Source organism: Bos indicus x Bos taurus, chromosome 23 (assembly GCF_003369695.1).
Source record: "Bos indicus x Bos taurus breed Angus x Brahman F1 hybrid chromosome 23, Bos_hybrid_MaternalHap_v2.0, whole genome shotgun sequence".
NCBI lineage: Eukaryota > Metazoa > Chordata > Mammalia > Artiodactyla > Bovidae > Bos > Bos indicus x Bos taurus.
In genome coordinates, this window is record NC_040098.1 from 17131436 (window position 1) to 17149768 (window position 18333).

Below are 18333 nucleotides of genomic sequence, written 5' to 3' on the forward strand. Positions count from 1 at the left end.
GGTGGCAAGGTGGGGCTGGTTTAGAGAAGGTGAGAATGATTCAATTAGTCAACACTTAATCACACAGCCCTTAATATAACAGACGCCAAGAACTGCAATGGAGGGAGAGAGAGAACTTACCAGACAACTACAAAACCACTGTAAGGACGATGATGGTGATGCAGGGGCACCTCCTTCGGTTACTGAACCAAATACCAGTGCACTTCACTTTAGCCTGGAGGTAAGTGCCATGGAGAAGGAAGGAAGGGAAGGAGGGAAGGACAAGGAAAGAAAGAAAAAAAGGAAGGACAGAAGGAAGACCAAGCACTGACCTGAAAGAGCTAACAACCCTACCATACAGGAAACAATTAGTGCACTGGTGCTGACCTGGAATACGGACCTTCCGCACACAGAGATGCAGAGCTGGAGAAAGTCCATCGCTTCCCAGAGGAAGTACAAGCAAAACCTGAGATGAAATGCTGATGGAGGAGGGTCTTCCAGGCAGGGAGAAGACAATAGGCACTTGCAATTTTTCCCAAAATGAGAAAGCAAGGGTATGGTTGTTATTCAAAATGGCACACCTATCACTGGTCCGTGGTTTGAGTATCTTGCCAGTGGTGACTTTCATAAATGTAAGTTACATTTAAGTGGAAAGGCAGGCATCAAATCTAATTCAGTCGTCCAGACTAAGGCAGCAGGGAATCAACACATAATTTTCTAACACAGATCTGTATGCATGCTCCTACACACACACCCCCACACCCCTTAGCCCTTCTCTGAGTGTCTATCCTCAAGTGATCCAAACCCCATCTCTCTGTTAGGAGAACTCTGTAATACAGGGAAAGGGAAAGGGAATTACTAGAGACAATCTAAAAATTAATAAATGGGAATTGACCACACTGGTGGTTTGTTATAATGATATTCGCAGAGTATGAGCAGAAAAGGCCACATGTGGTCTGACGGTATATTGGTCAGTCAATAGAAGTTAACAACTATTGACTGACTGTCTGTTTAATGAAGAACCCTTGGCTGGTGTTGGGGGAGTGGGCTGGAGGAGCCCCTGGGCAGGTCTGGTAGGAAGAAGGCAGGATACAGTGAAAACAAGCGGAAGACACAAGACACCGAGCCTGAAAAGGCCTTGGGCGAGTTGATCCCGGGTGAACTTCCCTTCCTCATCTATGCACATGTCCTACCTACTTCTCAGGCTCATTTCCTGAAGTGAGAAAATCTAAGCCTGAGTACTGGGCAAGCAGAAGGCTCTGTTGAGGTGTCATGGGGCTTAGAGGTGCCCCCCAGCTTCCCTTTCTTCAGTGGCTACCATAAAAGAGAATAAGAAAACATCTGGAGGAAACCTGCAAAAATAGAACTGAGACAAAAACTCTGATTCTTCAGCTTATCATGGAGGGTTTTCCCTCCTGCCATCTCTTCCATCACTAGGACCCTCCCTGCTCTTGAAGGACAGGAAGCAGATGAAGGCAGGCCCAGCAATCACTGAAGGCTTACCCCACTTTCTCAGCACTCCCCTGAGTCCCCCAGGTGGTCAGTTCATCCCATCCCATCCATACAGTTCTGGTTCAGAAGAGCAGAGGATACAAGTTGAGCCGACCAGAGGAAACCAGACTCAGTTACAAGCCGTTGGCCAGCCCAACAGGAAAGTCATCATCATCTTCTCCCACTGACTGAGAACAGAGAAAGAGAAGCCTGGGCGGCCACCTTGGGGGCAGAAGGGGAGATTGTGCCTGAGAAAGGAGCTCACAATCAAGGAGAGAAACGGGTTTCAGACACATCACAGGAAGCTCGGGAAAGCCTCACCTGATGCCAGGATCTGGACTTCTCCTGGACTTCTCCATCACATACGCCAACCCATTTCCTATTTTTCCTTAAGCCAGTTTGGGTTGGTTTTTAGTTCATCTGTCACCTAACTGACATAAAAGGAGGGAAAACGTGGCTCATCAATGCTATAAACCTCTCTAGTCCCTCAGCAAATCCACAAACTACACAGGGATTCACTTCCTACTTACGGTCCTCCTGAGGGGTGGACCTCAAGGAAACAAACAAAAAATGGCAATCGTAAGCAGTAAGTCTTCAGTGACTGCTTGGGCCTGCCTTTATCTGCTTCCTGTCCTTCAAGACCAGGGAGGGTCCTTGTGATAGAAGAGATGGCGGGGGCAAAACCCTCCATGATAAGCTGGAGAATCAGAGTTTTTGTCTCAGTTCTGTATTTGCAGGTTTCCTCCAGACATTTTCTTATTCTCTTTTATGGTAACCACTGGAGAGCCCAGAGGAACAATACGGGTATCCCTCTGATTTATTTTATATCTTAAAAGATTATGTAGGGCCTGCAGTACTGAGCTCATGTTCAAATTAAATTTGCTGGAAATCTAATTTGGGATGAGTAATTTAATTTGGCTACTACAATTAAAAGTGGCACGGTATTTGTGTTTTAGAGGAAAACCACATTAGATTCATCTAATCTTATTTGGTGAATATCACATTTAGATCACATTATATCTAGGACAGATATATACTGGATTGATTTCTTTCATAAATCACTCAGGGGACCAAAAGAGTAATCTTCTCCCTGCTTCCCACCCATTCACCTAACACAGGTCAGAGTAGGGAGTGAATGTGGAAGAGGACTCGGGGGGAACTCTGCAGCGTAGCCCTGGAATTCGTGTGCCCAAAACACCACTTAAAGACAATCCCTTGGGGACTTCCCTGGTGGTCTAGTGGTTAAGAAGCTGCCTCGAAATGCCGGGGACAGAAGTTCAATCCCTGATGGGGGAACTAGGATCCCACATGCCACAGAGCAACTAAGCCCAAGAGCCACAACCAGAGAGTCTGTGCTCCACGATGAAGATCCTGCATGACACAACGAAGATGCTGTGTGCCACAACTAAGACTCGATGCAGCCAAATGAATGAATGGATAAATACTTCAAGAAACAACCCCGAGCATTATGCAGAGGAGTAAACTGAGGCGTTGGTCGGACAAGAAACTTGCACGGGGTCGCAGTGAGTGAGTGGAAGAGTTGGGACTACAACTCAGCTCGCTGATCCCTCGTTTGGTGCCCGCCATGCTACTAAATAAGATCTAACATGAAAAATAGCCAGAGGGCCTCTGCTGCTACTCACTCAGCTAAAACCATGGGGTTGTCAGATATCACCTGTCTTCCTGCCTATCCTAAGTGTCCTGGGAAGATAAAGAAGGAGGTCTTACCATCTCCATGGGTGACTTAGACCAGCACCCCAAATTCTTCTGGGGAAGTCTATTTTCTTGATGAAACCCCCTCACTCCCAGATAACTAAAGTTCACATTAAAAGCATTCCAACCATATGATGGATCATAAAAAAAAAGAATCTGCTTTGCTTGTTTAACCTCAGGAGTACTGCTAACTGGGAAGATTCAGCGGGTGTGATATCACACATCAGAGTTTCAACTGTAGAGTTTAATCTAAAAAAATTAGGTTACAAAAGAAAATCAAGGCAAGAAGTTAGATAAAAAATATTTGTAACATGGGCTTCTCAGGTGGCTCAGCAGTAAAGAATCTGCCTGCCAAGCAGGAGACTCGAGTTTGATTGCTGGGTTGGGAAGATCCCCGGAGGAGGAAATGGCAACCCACTCTAGTATTCTTACCTTGGAAATCCCATGGACAAAGGAGCCTGGCAGGCTACAGTCCATGGGGTTGCAAAGAGTCGGACGCGATGGAAGCAACTTAGCATGCATACATGCATTTCTAACATATGACAAGTCAATACGCACACTGCATGAAAATCTCTTATCAGTGATTGAAAAAAGATGGAACACTGCACAATAAAAATGAGAAAGGATGCAAAGAGGCAATTCACACACACACACACACACACACACAAAGATTATCAATGACCACACGAAAAAATGTTCAGACCCATTACTAAGCAAAGCTTTCAAATTCAACAATGCCAAACTATTTTCAACAAATTGACAAAAATTTAAACAACTATAATGCCCAGGACAGTCAAGGGTGCTCTGAAATAAGAATCCTTAAACACCACTGATGGCAGTGTAAATTAGTCCAATTTCTGAAGGGCCATCTGGTATAATATATCACCAGCCTTAATACTAAGCAAGAATTTTCCCCGAGGAAATGATCAGAGGAATGCTCAAAAATTTATGCACAAGGACAGTTATAGCAGCACTAATCACAATAATAAAAATCTAGAAAAACCTAACTGTACTATAATAGAAAAATGGTAAAATGAAATACAAGGAACACCGTGTAGACATTAAAACTCATGCTTTTGAAAAAGATTTAAAGACACAGGGAAATGCCCACAAAATGATGCTAAAATTCAACACTCAGTAGGATAATACCATTTTGTAAAGAAAATATATATCATATACTTTATATGTATTATAAATGTAACGCATATTTATATCTATACAGGCTTCCCAATGGCACTAGTGGTAAAGAAGCTGCCTAACAATGCAGGACATGTAAGAGACGCAGGTTCAATCCCTTGGTTAGGAAGGTCCCCTGGAGAAGGAAAGGGCAACCTGCACCAGCAAGAAAATTTTCCATGGACAGAGAAGCCTGGTGAGCTACAGGCAGAGTCAGACACGATTGAACACACCTACTTATACAGTATATATTTATATGCATTATAAATGCAATAAATGGTGGCAGATTCAGCCAAAAGTCCAACAAATATTCATATTCCTCTTGCCAGACTGTAAGGTTTTCACTGGAAAACAGCTGCCCAGCCAGGGACTTCATTTCCCAGCATCCCTTGTATCTAGATGGCCCCATGTGACTATTCCCACTAATGGAATAGAGGCGAAGTGAGGAGAGGTGGCTCACTTCCAGGCTGAGGTGGTAAGTTTTCTTTCATCTGCCAACTATGTAAGATGTTTCAGGAAACCCAGATGAACTTTTTGGCTAACTCAATAGAGGCAGAGACCCCAAAGCCCTAGCAAATGCAAGAGTCATAAGATGGAACTGCTCATTGGAGGGCTGAGCACCAATCAGGAGCATCTATGCTGGACTGAATAATCCTCTACTGTGTGAAGTTATAATTGGGGTTTTGTGTCTTCAGCAAGTGTTACTCTAACTAATACACACATATAGAAAAGTTACTGAAAGGTAAATTACCAAATTTTATCTGATGCACTGTATGATAAATTATAAGGTAAATTTTCAAGTGTATTCTTTCCACCACACACATGCCTTATTTGATAACCAACAAAGCTATTAAATAAAAAAGCAAACTTTAGAGGGCATGCTATGTAATGAGATCTCTATTAAGGTACTTAATAAGGTAACAAAAATTAAAACTTAGAAAGTTACAAAGACTCAAAAAAAAAAAACAAAACCCAGATGCATAACATTTAAAAATCAACTAAAGCAATTCCAGACAAATGATTGTGATTGTTCAAAAATGACCCAAAGTTAAATGACAATAAACCTGGAAATATTGCAACTTACATAATATATGAAATATTTGTAACTATTAATATGTAAAGAGCACTTAGGAAACAATAAGTGATGGATAAATACAATCATTGGGGGAAAAGATATAAACACCCAGTCACAAAATAGAAAATACTAACATGCCTTATGAAAATTCACTAATAAATAAATGCAAATTAGAATAAGAGAATCTTTATCCTTTTATCAGATTGGCAAACATTTACAAGATTGTGAATATAGCACCTAATGTGGCTGAGCTTATGATAAAATGGAGGGAGTTCAAAATGGTATCATATTTTCAATAAACAGTTTGGCATGATAGGAAAGAAAAGCTTTTAAAAATGTCTTTGACCTTCTACATATTTGTCAAAAGAAATAAGCAAGTATGTAGAATTGTTTGAATAGTGAAAACCATGAAACAACTTAGATACTCATCTGTAAGGTACTTGTTAGATATATAAACGATGGCATGTGTGTGTGTATTCACATACTGGAATGATAAATAGCCATATTTTTAAATTATGATGAAGATCTAAATGTGCACAACAGTGACCACAATATAAAAAAGCAGAGTACAAAACAACACAGTTAGTATACTTTCTTAATTGTTTAAAAGTGTATATGTATAGAATGTTATAAGTGCATACAGAGAAAGTACAGTGAGATTTTTATCAAAATGTAGTTCTCTCCTAGGGGTTGGATTATGGGTAACCTTCACTTCCTTCTCTATACTTTTTTATGCTTATTTTATGTTTTATTGTAGAAAATAATAAACATACACAAAAATAGCAAGAATATACTTACCCACGGCCCAGCTCCTATTATTATACATAGCTGACAACATTTCATCCATATCTCTAGATGCCCCCTATCCCTGGATGATTTTAAGGTAAATCCTGGATGAATATACCTGAGACATAAGGACTTTTATAGTTAACATACTCAAACTCTCCACTGTACTATTTTAAAGTAAATATCCAATATTTCATTTGCCAAAAATCTTTAGCATGTATTTAAAAAATATACTCATCATAACAATATCACACCTAAAAATTAATAATTTCTTATATCAAATATCCAGTCAGTGTCCCAATTTCTCCAGTTATCTCATAAATGCTTTTTTACAGTTGGTTTATTTAAATCAAGATCCAAACAAGGTTAACATTTGTATCTGGTTAATGTCTTTTGACTCTTGTAAAATTTATTACATAGTGCCCCCCCATCCTTTTCCGTGCCATTTTATTTACTGAGAAAATATGGGTCTTAGCTCCTAAGAACTTCCTGATCAAATCCCTGTGGTGTCTTTTAACAGGCTTCTCTATTTCCTGTATTTAATTTCAACTGAGATATAGTTTAAATGTCTAATCTACTTCAGGTTCTATTATATTTTTTGTAAGACTATTTAAAATCAATTGCATTATTTTATAACCAGACAAAACAATGAAGCTAAAAAACAATTTTTTAAAGGAATTCAAAGAAACACCAGCCTTTCTAATTCACCCATTTCAGCAATTCATCAAAACTCAGTGTCCAAAATTTCTTTGGAAGGCAGGCGAAGCCAATGCTGTCTTACAGGAAAGATGCTCAGTAACTATTGATGGACTGATCCATTTTTCAAACACTTTCCTTTTACAGTTGAAATCCATCTCCCCTTCTGCCTCAGAGCTATAAATCAGTCCACCACCCTCCGAGCAATGGCACACCCTCCAATGGAGGGAGCTTACGTCATCCTACAACTGCGTTGGTCTTCAATTTTCCTTTCCTTTTTTAAAAATAATGTAAGCACATACCTGAAAATGTGGAAATGAGAGAAGATGAACGAAGGAGACAATCACCGTTACCTGCACACTCCGTCCCGTCCTTATTGCTGTTGTTCAGTCACTAAGTTGTGACCGACTGTTTTGCCCCCCACGGACTGTAGGCCGCCAGGCTCCTCTGTCCATGGGATTTCCCAGGCAAGAATACTGGAGTGGGTTGCCATTTCCTGCTCCAGGGGATCTTCCCGACCCAGGGATCAAACCCAAGTCTCCTGCTTGGCAGGTGGATTTTTTGCCACTAAGCTGCCTGGGAAGCCCACCATCATTATTAGGGATACACATTTTGTACCTAAGTGTAATCAGCGAATACTGGTTTTAATATTCCTTTAGTTAACATTAAATGCATTTTAAATATCTGCAGTTTATATGAAGGGTATAAAAAATAGCAATAATAAATGCAGGTGTGTCCACAGACCAGCATAAGGAAGAGATTTTTACCATGCTCCTAGCTCACTCTATGGGCTGTTCCTTCATCCTAGCCTTGCCCCCATCAATTTTCTGAACCTCTGTTTACACTCACTTGGTCTCACAGGTCTTGCCACATGCATGTGGATGTGTAAACACTGTATCACTGGTTTCGCGTGCATCTAAACCTTATGCAATTGGAATCACACCGCAGCTATTGTGCAACTTGCTTTTTTATTTAACGTTATATTCCTGAGATCCTTCTGTGTTGTCATAGCAGCTATGGTTCATTCATTTTAACAGCACAGCTGATAGAGTTACATTCCACAGTAAGACTATGCCACAGTTTATACTGCAATTTCTGCACATAAAATTATATTGTAAATATCTTGTCACAATGCTACGTATCCTGAAAATAATTATTCATTATAGTAGAGTATTATGCTGAGAGAAGAACTATTTAATTTTATAGTTACCCAACTGCTGGACATTAATTGTGTGAATGTCTGTGTGTGTTTGCTTTGTAAATAATGCATCAGGGAAGCATCACTGTCTAAACAGCATATTAAATATTTGGTATTATTTCTTTTGGAGGGGGATGTGGAAAGATAGTCCACAGAAGTGGTATTACTGGATCAAATGTATGAATGAATAATATAGCTCCTTAATACATTGTAAAATGGCTTCATAATAATGTAATAACATCAGAATTGGGGTTATCATTAAAAAATGGGTTGTTTTGCTAATTTGTTAAAATAGCACTTTACTGCTGTTTTAATCTACATATCTCTTGTTGCAAAACTGAACATTTTCCACATATTTGCTTAGTGTTCTCTTTAGGTTTTCAAGGGCTCTACCCAGGTTTCAGTGTCTTCCTTTTTAATTTGTTGAGCACATAAGAAAGAATAATTTCTGTTAGTTACTTTTCCCAGGCTATTGTTTTCTCATTTGTTTTTTACATGAAGAAATCTTTGACTATCCTTAGCTTGATGGACAATTCTTTTCCCTTTTTAGTGTTCTTCTTTTGCTTCTAAGCAATATTCAATTCTATTGATTTCCTATGCATCTACATTTTGCACTTAATTGTTTAATCCATCTGTAATTCATTTGGATGAAGTCAAATGATTTTTTCCAAATTGCTAACTAGGCATCGAAATTATTTATTGAATAATTTTCCCTTTCCCACTGATTTGTGATGACTTCTTTATAATTTATTAAATTGTATCTGTGAGAGTCTATTTCTGAACTATCCTAGTTCACTTATCTGCTCCCCCCTTTTCTTCTAGCACCAAAATATTTTAATTACAAAAGCTTCATAATGCATTTTAATATCTGAGAGTGCTATATATTTTAATATCCAGTAGATCTAACTCCCTTCCTCCAAAACCATTTTCATAATTCCCCTTGAGGTTCTCATATATGTATTTTTCCAAATAGACTTAGAACCATCTGGTAAAATTTTTAAAAATCCTGATGAGACTTTTGAAAGGAATGGCATTAGACTCATGAACCAGTTCCACAAGTATCCAAATCCTTAATTTTAATCTCACCATTTAGAAATAAGGATTTTAGCAAATCTCTTTAACTATTAATTTACAACTAAGCAATCTGTAGTTAATGATTATTTTATTATTTTCTTTACAGTATTTATTCTCTAAAGTTACTATTTTTATAACTTTCTGCATTGGCTTTTTGCTTTGATCTCAGTTCATATCCAGTGATACCTTTCTGGGGCTCCAATAAAGTATAAAGCCAATGGACTCCACGAACTCAATTTTCCTTATCAGATTAAGGAATGGTCATCTTACATAGTGCATTCCTCCTTTTTAAGTGGTTTGCTGAAATTAGAAGTTGAATTGATTGAATGTACTTTTGATATTAATGAGATTATTACATATTTTTACTTAAACCATTTCGTGAATCAAATGAAAATATAATGTATATGAAGCCATTCCTACATTCCAGGAATACAACTGACTTGGATATGGTAGAACACTCACATGCTCTAGAATTGAAATCTACTCACTAGAATTTTATCTCATATTTTCACATTCCTAAGCAAGATTGGTAATAGAGCCTCCCTTTGGGGACTTGCCAGATCTGTTATCAGGGTCATGTTTGCTTGAAAATAGGATCTGGAGGTTTTCCATCTTTCTTCTAAACCCTGGAACATTTTATACAACACAGAAATTATTGGTTCTTTGAAAGTTTAAAAGAATTTTCAAAGGATAGGCTGAAGGGTGGGATGGGGAGGGTGATGGGAGGGAGGTTCGGGAAAGAGGGGACATGGGTGTACTTAGGGCTGATTCTTGTTGATGTACGACAGAAAACCACAAAATTCTGTAAAGCAATTATCCTTCCATTAAAAAAATTTAAAAAACAACAAAAAAAAATTCCACCTGGCATGTGTGTGTGTGTGTTCCTGTGTGCACATCTCTGTCCATGTGGACGTTACTGTGTTTGTATATATTTAAAATGACACTGTAAGATACTGATCTCTCATGAAACAGGGAGCAGTTTTAATTTACTGCCTTTTCTTCCCCCCATGAAACAGGAAGAAATGCCCAAAATGATTAAGTGCTAAGAAATAACCCATTTTCCCAGGCTTTGGTTCCAAGAGCCTCCTTTTCAGAGGCCCACCAAGTTATAGAATACTTCATGGGAATACTGAGTGCTAAACCATCCAGATTTCATTGAGGCTGACCAAGTTTGGCAACCACAACTTTACCACTGACATATGAAACTAAGAAATCGAAGCTCTGAAAAGACAAGGAGATCACCAGGCTCCTGCAGGTTCCCTCCAGCTCTGCGGTAAATGTCGTCCAACTTTCTAGTCCACAGAACCATCTGCTCCAGTTGGGAACACTGCACCTCTCCCACAGCAAGGAAAGCTCGGACCTCTAAGGCCTCCTCTGCTTTCTGCAGGGCTCCTGGACCTTCCAGGAGCATTGCTATGGGCTGTTTGTCCCCATGCCCCCACATTCTTATGTTAAAGCCCTAACCCCCAATCTGATGGGATCAGGAGACGGAGCCTTCAGGAGTCAATTAAGTTAAAATGAGCCACAAGGGTGGAGCCCCCACGACAGGAAATGTGTCCTTAGAAGAAGAGGGACTTCCCTTGTAGTTCTGTGGTAAAGACTTCTCCTTTCAATGCAGGGGGTCCAGGTTTGGCTCCTGGTCAGGGACCAAAAGATTCCACATGCCTAGTGGCCAAAACAAGCAACATTTTAACATATTCAGAAAAGACTTTTAAAAATGGCCCACATCAAACAAAAAAATTTCTTTTAAAAAAACCAAAGGAAGAAGAGGAAGAGACACAGAGCTTCCTCTCTCCACAAAGAGGTCATGTGAGCACGCAAGATGGCGGCTACCTAGAAGCCAAGAGAGGAGGTCTCAGAATGAAATCTACCTTGCCAGCACCTTGATCTTGGACTTCCTAGCCTCCAAAACTGTAAGAAATAAACTTCTATTATTTAAGCCACCCAGTCTATGATATTTTGGCACTACGGCAGCCCAAGCCGGCTAAGACAAGAGGGTTGTGGGAATGTCGGCCCAGAAGCACACCAAGCTGTAGCTGTGCAGACGGCATAGCCTGCTGTGGAGATTCACCTTAAGAGAAACAAGTGGCGCAGAGTCTGAACCAGTTAAGACCGAGCGTCTACTAGACCATGCAAGGACGGTGCCATATGAGCGTACGGGACAATACAAACAGGACTCCAGGAATGAGGCAGTGAAGAGGGCAATCACTGCAGACGCGAGTGTCTGCTTAGGATGGTCTGCTTTGATCCCAACTGATTTTTGATCCCAACCCAGGGATCAAACCAGCATCTTTTAAGTCTCCTGCATTAGCAGGAGGGTACTTTTACCACTGGGCTTCCCAGGTGGTTCAGCGGTAAAGAATCCACCTGCAATGCAGGAGCCCCAAGATACGTGAGTTCGATCCCTTGGTCGGGAAGATCCCCTGGTGGAGGACATGGCAATCTACTTCAATATTCTTGCCTGGAGAACCCATGGGCAGAGGAGCCTGGTGGGCTACAGTCCATAGGGTCGCAAAGAGTGGGACACAACTGAAGCGATTTAGCACACAAGCATGCACTTTTACCACCAGTGCCACCCAGGCAGCCCTGCTTTTTCCTGAGGAAGACAAATTTGAATTCTACAGAGGATCCATGAAACATCAGAGATCCACAAAACGTTAGGATTAGGTGCCCTTTGGTCAGTCAAGGTGATGAGTGTCAGGGTAGCCTGGCAGGATGGCAGAAACCTCACAACCCTCTTTGGCGCTAAGATTCCACGATTCCATTCAGGGTTTCACACAGACACAGTGAGCAATCTTTTGCTCCCCTCATCTCAGTCATGGCCCCACACAGAAGCTTAATCCTGGGCTGGAAGGCCAAATGTATTTGCGGCAAAGCCATGCAGGCGGGTGAAGCAAAGCAGAATGAGAAACATTTTGTTGCTATTTTGGATGCTAGGGGCGGTTGGGTGTATGTTTGGTGTTTTTTATTTTTTAATGACTTCAAAGGCATCTTAAAAAGTCACCCTCTTTTGACAGCTCCAAGATGTAATTGCTGCTACAAGTTCTAACACTTACTAGCAACTGACTGGTGGACACATTGCTTTTCTCAAAAGTACCCTTTCCTTTCTGAGGCCTTTCAGACCAAACTAAGTTTTGTGTGTGTGTGTGTGTGTGTGTGTGTGTGTGTGTGTGTGTGAGCCAGGGCCTACGCACACATAGAAACACAGCACACCACTGAAAGCCAAAGGAAACTGAACAAATTTGCCATTTTCAGTGATAAGTGGTGGAAAAGGAAAAAACTACTGACATGCCTTTTCATTTGAACTATTTATTTATTGCAAGATCTTCCTATCAGTAGAAAATTAAACTAACAATTCTAAGTTAATGACTTGAGAGTAAACAGCTCCTCTTCTTTTAGAAAATGAGTTGGGCTTATCAAAACTTGTGTTTAAGTGAATTTCTCCTGTCCCTTTAAATCAAATAAAGACATGATGTCAGTGAATGCCCAGGCTCCATGAGAAGCTTCCTAAAACTATGATTTTTCTCCGTACAGTTGCATAGTAACTCCATATATCCCCAACACCTGTTAGGCACAGTTGCAAGGAAGCATCCACCTTTAACACTGTTTTCACAGGTGTTGCCAGAAAAATAAGGAGTGAAATAATCATTCCCAAAGCTGAATATTTTCAGTGTAAAGATTCCACTCCTTAGACTATCTCTTTCCTACTATTTTAGCAACAAGATGGTCCTTTCTTTTATGAAATTGTCCCTCCTTGGCGAAATAGAAAAAAAATTGGTAGCCTTAAGCTAATCCCCTCAATTCTTTTTTGTAGTTTCTTGGTCCAGGAGATCTATTGTACATTTGAGGATCACTTCTCTACAGCATCCTCCAAACCAAGGAATTTAAGGTCAGTTGTTCAGTTATCACCAGTTCTCATCTACTTTATCACCATGGTGACCAGCCAGTCTTGGGGCAACAAACAACCTACAGAAAATTTAAGTCAGTGTTCAGCAGGGAGGAGAATGAAAATTTTTACAGTTTATAAATTTGTGGTCTGTAAGTTCCTGGTCACTCTGGAACTTTTCCCTCCATCCATAAGCCCCTCACTGTGCCCTATCCATCCTGCATCCTCACAGTTTTCACCTCCCATTTCAGAAATCAATTTCAGGGTGCTGTGCCAACTTGTGCTCTTCCCACCACTGATCTGAGAACCCCAAACCAAGACCCTTCAGCTCCTAGAATTCTGAGGTCAGCCTGATGGCACCCAAGGCTCTCGAGAACAATCCACAGCATTCTATCAGATAAAATTCCACTGAAATAAAAGCCCAAGGCTAGCTTCTCTCTACTCCAGCATCTCACCCAATCCAGATGATCCTAAAGTCTATCCCATCCACCCAGGAAAGCTTAGCTGTGGGAAGCCAAAGCTGAGGAGGGCCATCTGCCCCTCCAGGAACTCCAGACAGAGAACGGCGGCAAGAAAATCAGTTGGTCGTAACAGGCTCTCAGCTACTTACAAGATTTTTTTTTCAACCAAGAATACATTAATATGTAAAGTTAAAATTCCCTGTTTTCCAGGGATTATGAAAGTGAAAGTGAAGGTCACTCAGTCGTGTCCAACTCTTTGTGACCCCATGGACTATACAGTCCATGGAATCCTCCAAGCCAAAATACTGGAGTGGGTAGCCTTTCCCTTCTCCAGGGGATCTTCCCAACCCAGGGATCGAAACCAGGGCTCCCACAATGCAGCCAGATTCTTTACCAACTGAGCCACAAGGAAAGCCCAAAGATCCTTGAGTGGGTAGCCTATCCCTTCTGCGGCGGATCATCCCGACCCAGGAATCGAACTGTGGTCTCCTGCATTGCAGGTGGATTCTTTACCAACTGAGCTACCTTTAATTTAACTGTGGGCTACTTAAATTTTTCTTTATTTAATTTTCCCCCCAAAATTAATTCCAAAAAAAAAGTTTAAAAATTCATAAACACTAAATATTTTAATATCTTCATTTACCTTGTTTCTAACTGAGCTAATCAGTGACACATATTTGTTGTAAAGAGTTAATTTCCCAGATTAAACATGCACATAAACATGTAAATATGACAGTATTTTTAGTTATATGAAGCTAATAGAGATAACATTTATTGGGCTAGCCACTGGGCCACTGGGCACTTTGCTTGGATTACCTCAGTTAATGCTAATAACAAACCTATAAAGAAGGTGCTTTTCTTATTCCCATCTTACAGATGAGGTTATAGAAGAGCAACTTCATTACTGTAATTTAATCTCCACTAACTCAGAATTCGAGTAGAGTGTTTATTCTGGCTATAAAAAGCTTGAATATGCATATTAGAAATAAAACAGCATTATACAAGGCATAGTTAACCTCCTAGAAAGTCCTATGTTCTAAGACATACTGAAAAGCAGATCAGTTGCAAGATTTCCAACGGAACTGTTTGAGAAGGTTCTGTCTGAAACTATGCTATGCTGAACACTAAAATTCAGACTTCCACTATCTAAGAGTGGGTTTCCTCTCACTGTTACCTCAACAATTGGTAGCTAGTCTATAGATTATACAATATAATACATATCATTTGTCACTCCCCGCATGTCTATCTCCCTCCTCCCACAACAGTATCCAGACCTGTGCCTTCCCCCACCCAGGTGCTCTGAGGAAAGCTGACACATCACCCAGTGTAGGGATAAGCCAATTAGGAAATAGCTCCCATCCCTGTCAATCAACAGGGGGTGTTCACCTAGCCACTGTGATTGGCTAAGGAATGAACATATGACTCAGTTCAGGCCAATGAAATGCCAGGGTTGGCTTTCTGGGGAGGGACTTTTGGAAAAGATAGTTTCTCAGTCTTTCAAAGAGTTACTGGAAAGGATGCTTCTTTCCTTCTGGCTGGAGAGGTATGCAACAATAAGCTCAGAAACTTCTGTGGCCATTTTGCCTCCAGGAGAAAAGCAAGGCCTAGGATGCACTGACACCATGGAAAAGCAGCTGAGAGAAGGGAAGAAACTGGACTGCTGATGACAAGTTGAGCTGCTACCACACATGTACCCTATAGTCCATCCCATCTCTGCATTTTGCTGGTACAAGTCACTTCATTTAATTCCCTGTGCTGTGGGAGCCCCTTTGAGTTCCGTTTTATGACATTCACAACCCCAAAGAATCCAAACTGAGAAATGGGAAATAAGCAGTCATCCACAGCTTTTTCCTAGCACTTGCTCATATTTTGCTTTGCCCTGTTTCCAGTGGTTTTGTGTTTTTTTTTCTTGAAAAAATACAACGGACTTTCAAGAAACACTTTCATGAACTAATGAGTGGCCGTGAGCAAGTCACTTGATCTCCCTGTGTCTTTTCAATTCTAGAACGGGTAAAGTTTGACTGGAGGGTTTCTGGGCTCCTTCCAGCCCCCAGAGCCAATGATCGGTTCCATGTAGCTGACCTAATAATGCAAAGTTTCACTCACTCAAATCAACGAAAAGCCCTATTTGGGTTCTAAAGTAGAAACATCCCTTTTAATATATTCCAAGTGAGAATATATTAAGAGCGCATCTCTTGGTCGATCGGGTATTTTCCATTTGCGCCTGGATATCCACCCCTGAGGGGGCTTCCCTAGTGGCGCAGAAGGTAAAGAATCTGCCTGGAATGCACACACGCCTGTGGGTGTCCAGGCCCAGTGCAGGTGACCTCCAATCTGTGGGGCATTTTCCACACCACAAGGATCAAAGAAATGAGCATTCAAACACCCAGAATGTCAGAGAAGCTACCTGTTTCACGATTAAGAGGCTTAATCTCTCAGGGTCGTCCTGCTTCTGTGTCTTCCTCTTTCAGCATCCTCCAGAGCCAGAGCCTGTAGGGGTGACCCAGAAAGTACATTCAGGATATCTGGCTTCACCATGGGGACAGATCATATCAACCAGGAGGGACTGAAGAAGCAGCTAAGGATGGAGCCCTGAAGAACCCAGCAATGGAAGGACCTGCCTGGTGAGAGGCCCTTGCAGGGTTCCTGGGGGTAGAGAGGATTTAAGAAAGAAAGACACTCAATTCTAAACTAATAGTCACTCAGTTCCGAAACCCAGGAGTCATTGTGACTCCCCTCTTTCCCTTACACCCTATGTCCAACCCATCAGCAAATGATGTCAGCTTTATCTGCAAAATACATGCAGACTCTCACCATCTCCACTGCTATCACTTTGGTCCAAAAAGCTTCTCTTATTAGCATATTGCTCTAACCTCCTAGCTGGTCCCCATACTTTCATCCTTGCCCGTTATAATCCATATATTGTGGGTTGAATTGGGTTATAGGTTGAATTGTGTCTCCCCACAATTCCTACATGAAAGTCCTAAGCCCAGAACCTCAGGACATGACCTTATCTGGAATAGGGTCGAAGGCAATGTCATGAGCTGTTAAGCTGAGGTCGTACATCATACACTGAGCAGTAAGTGTGTTAGTCGCTCAGTCGTGCCCGGCTCTTTGTGACCCCATGGACTGCAGCCCACCAGGCTCCTCTGTCCATAAGATTCTCCAGGCAAGGACACTGGAGTGGACTGCCATTTTGTTCTTCAACACTGAGCAGGGTGGGTCCCTAATCCAATGTGACTGGTGTCCTTACAAAAAGGAGAAACTTGGACACAGACACCTACACAGTGACAGCACCATGTGAAGACTGGAGTCACACTGCCACAAGCCAGGCAATTAGCAGAAGCTAGGAGAGAGGCCTGGAATGCGTCCTTCCCTAGAGCCTGCGAGGCAGTGTTGCCCTGCAGACATCTTGTTCTCGGACTCCTGGCCTCAGAACAATGAGACTATAAATTCCTGCTCTTTAAGCCACCCAGCTTGTGGTACTCTGTTATTGGAATACTAGCAGACTAATACACTAGGCTCCTCACAGCCTCCTAAGTGATCATTTAAAAATCAGTCTTCTGCTCAAAACATTCCCGTGTGCGTGCTGAGTCACTTCAGTCGTGTCCGACTCCTTGCGACCCCATGGACTGTAGCCTGCCAGCCTCCTCTGTCCTTGCGATTCTCCAGGGAAGAATACTGGAGTGGGTTGTCATGCCCTCCTCCAGAGGACCTTTCCGACCCAGGGATCGAACCCATGTCTCTATGTCTCCTGCATTAGCCAATGGGTTCTTTACCACTAGCACCAGCTGGGAAGCCCAAAACATTCCTAGAGTGTCTCATCTCTCTCAAAGTAAAAGGCAAAGTCTTTGAAATGTCCCACGAGACGCACACGACCTGGCCCAGCCTCTTCCCTGAACCCCTCTCTTCTACTCTGCCCTTCAGTTTCCCCCAAACACAGTGGCTTCCTCTAACATCCCAAGCAGGCTCCCACCCCAGGCCTTTCATGTGCTTGTCCCCTGCCTGGAGTACTCTTCCTCCAGGCATCCTTCACTTCCTGCAGGTTTCCATGATAATGTCACCTTCTCAGTAAGACCCTCCTAACAACCCCAGCACCCATCCCCCTTCCCGGCTGTATCTTTCCTTGTTTCGCTCTTCACCACCTGACTTTTATTTATATTTTTATCCATCTCCCCTCACACTAGATTAGAAACTCCCTGAAAGCAGGGACCTGGTAGTATGGTATGCCCCAGAGCCCAGCACACAGGTGATGCTCAAGAAATAGTGGCTGAGAGGTTTATCTGCAGAATGAAAGAAGGCAAGAGAAAAGAGAGTTGCAAGAAGGAGGAAGTTGTCCACAGTGTCAGAAGTAGCAAAGGCTCCAGAAAGATAAGGACCACAGTGTGTGTTGGGTGTGGTCACATGGAGGCCACAGGTGACATGGAGAGCAGTTCATGTGGAAGCAGGAGCCCTGTGCAGCGAACCCATCGCATCCTCCCTTGCACCCCTCACACCTCCCAAGGGCAGAAGCCGGCCTGAGCGGGCTGCCTCAGTAAAGGACCAAAACCCAAGGGTAGGTTCTTTCCGTCTGGGAAAGAACGGGAAGGAAGAAGAGAGGCAAAAGACAAAGAGGGGGTGAAGGTTTGAGGAAAGACTCCAGCAGCATGACTGCAGGGGGTGAGGTCCCAGGAACTGAAGGAGTGAGTCCCTGGGTGCAGGAAGAAGGTTCCCTCTGGCCAGGAGGAAGAGGGGCATGTCCTCCTCTGAGTGGAAGGAAACCAAGATGGGATGAGCCCAGCTGGAGATCATGGCATGA

General features: G+C 42.1%; 1 protein-coding gene across 10 annotated transcripts in view; it reads right to left on the bottom strand.

The window, feature by feature from the left end:
• TRERF1 (transcriptional regulating factor 1) overlaps positions 1-18333 on the bottom strand; it is a 209925-nt gene that overhangs the window by 107602 nt on the left and 83990 nt on the right. For 9 of the 10 annotated variants that reach the window (XM_027524008.1, XM_027524009.1, XM_027524007.1 and 6 more), the window contains exon 3: positions 15943-16025. The exons of the other annotated variant lie outside the window; for it this stretch is intronic. The gene's annotated coding sequence lies outside the window, so the exon portion shown is untranslated. The remainder of the gene's footprint in view (positions 1-15942; positions 16026-18333) is intronic. 10 annotated transcript variants of the gene reach the window in all.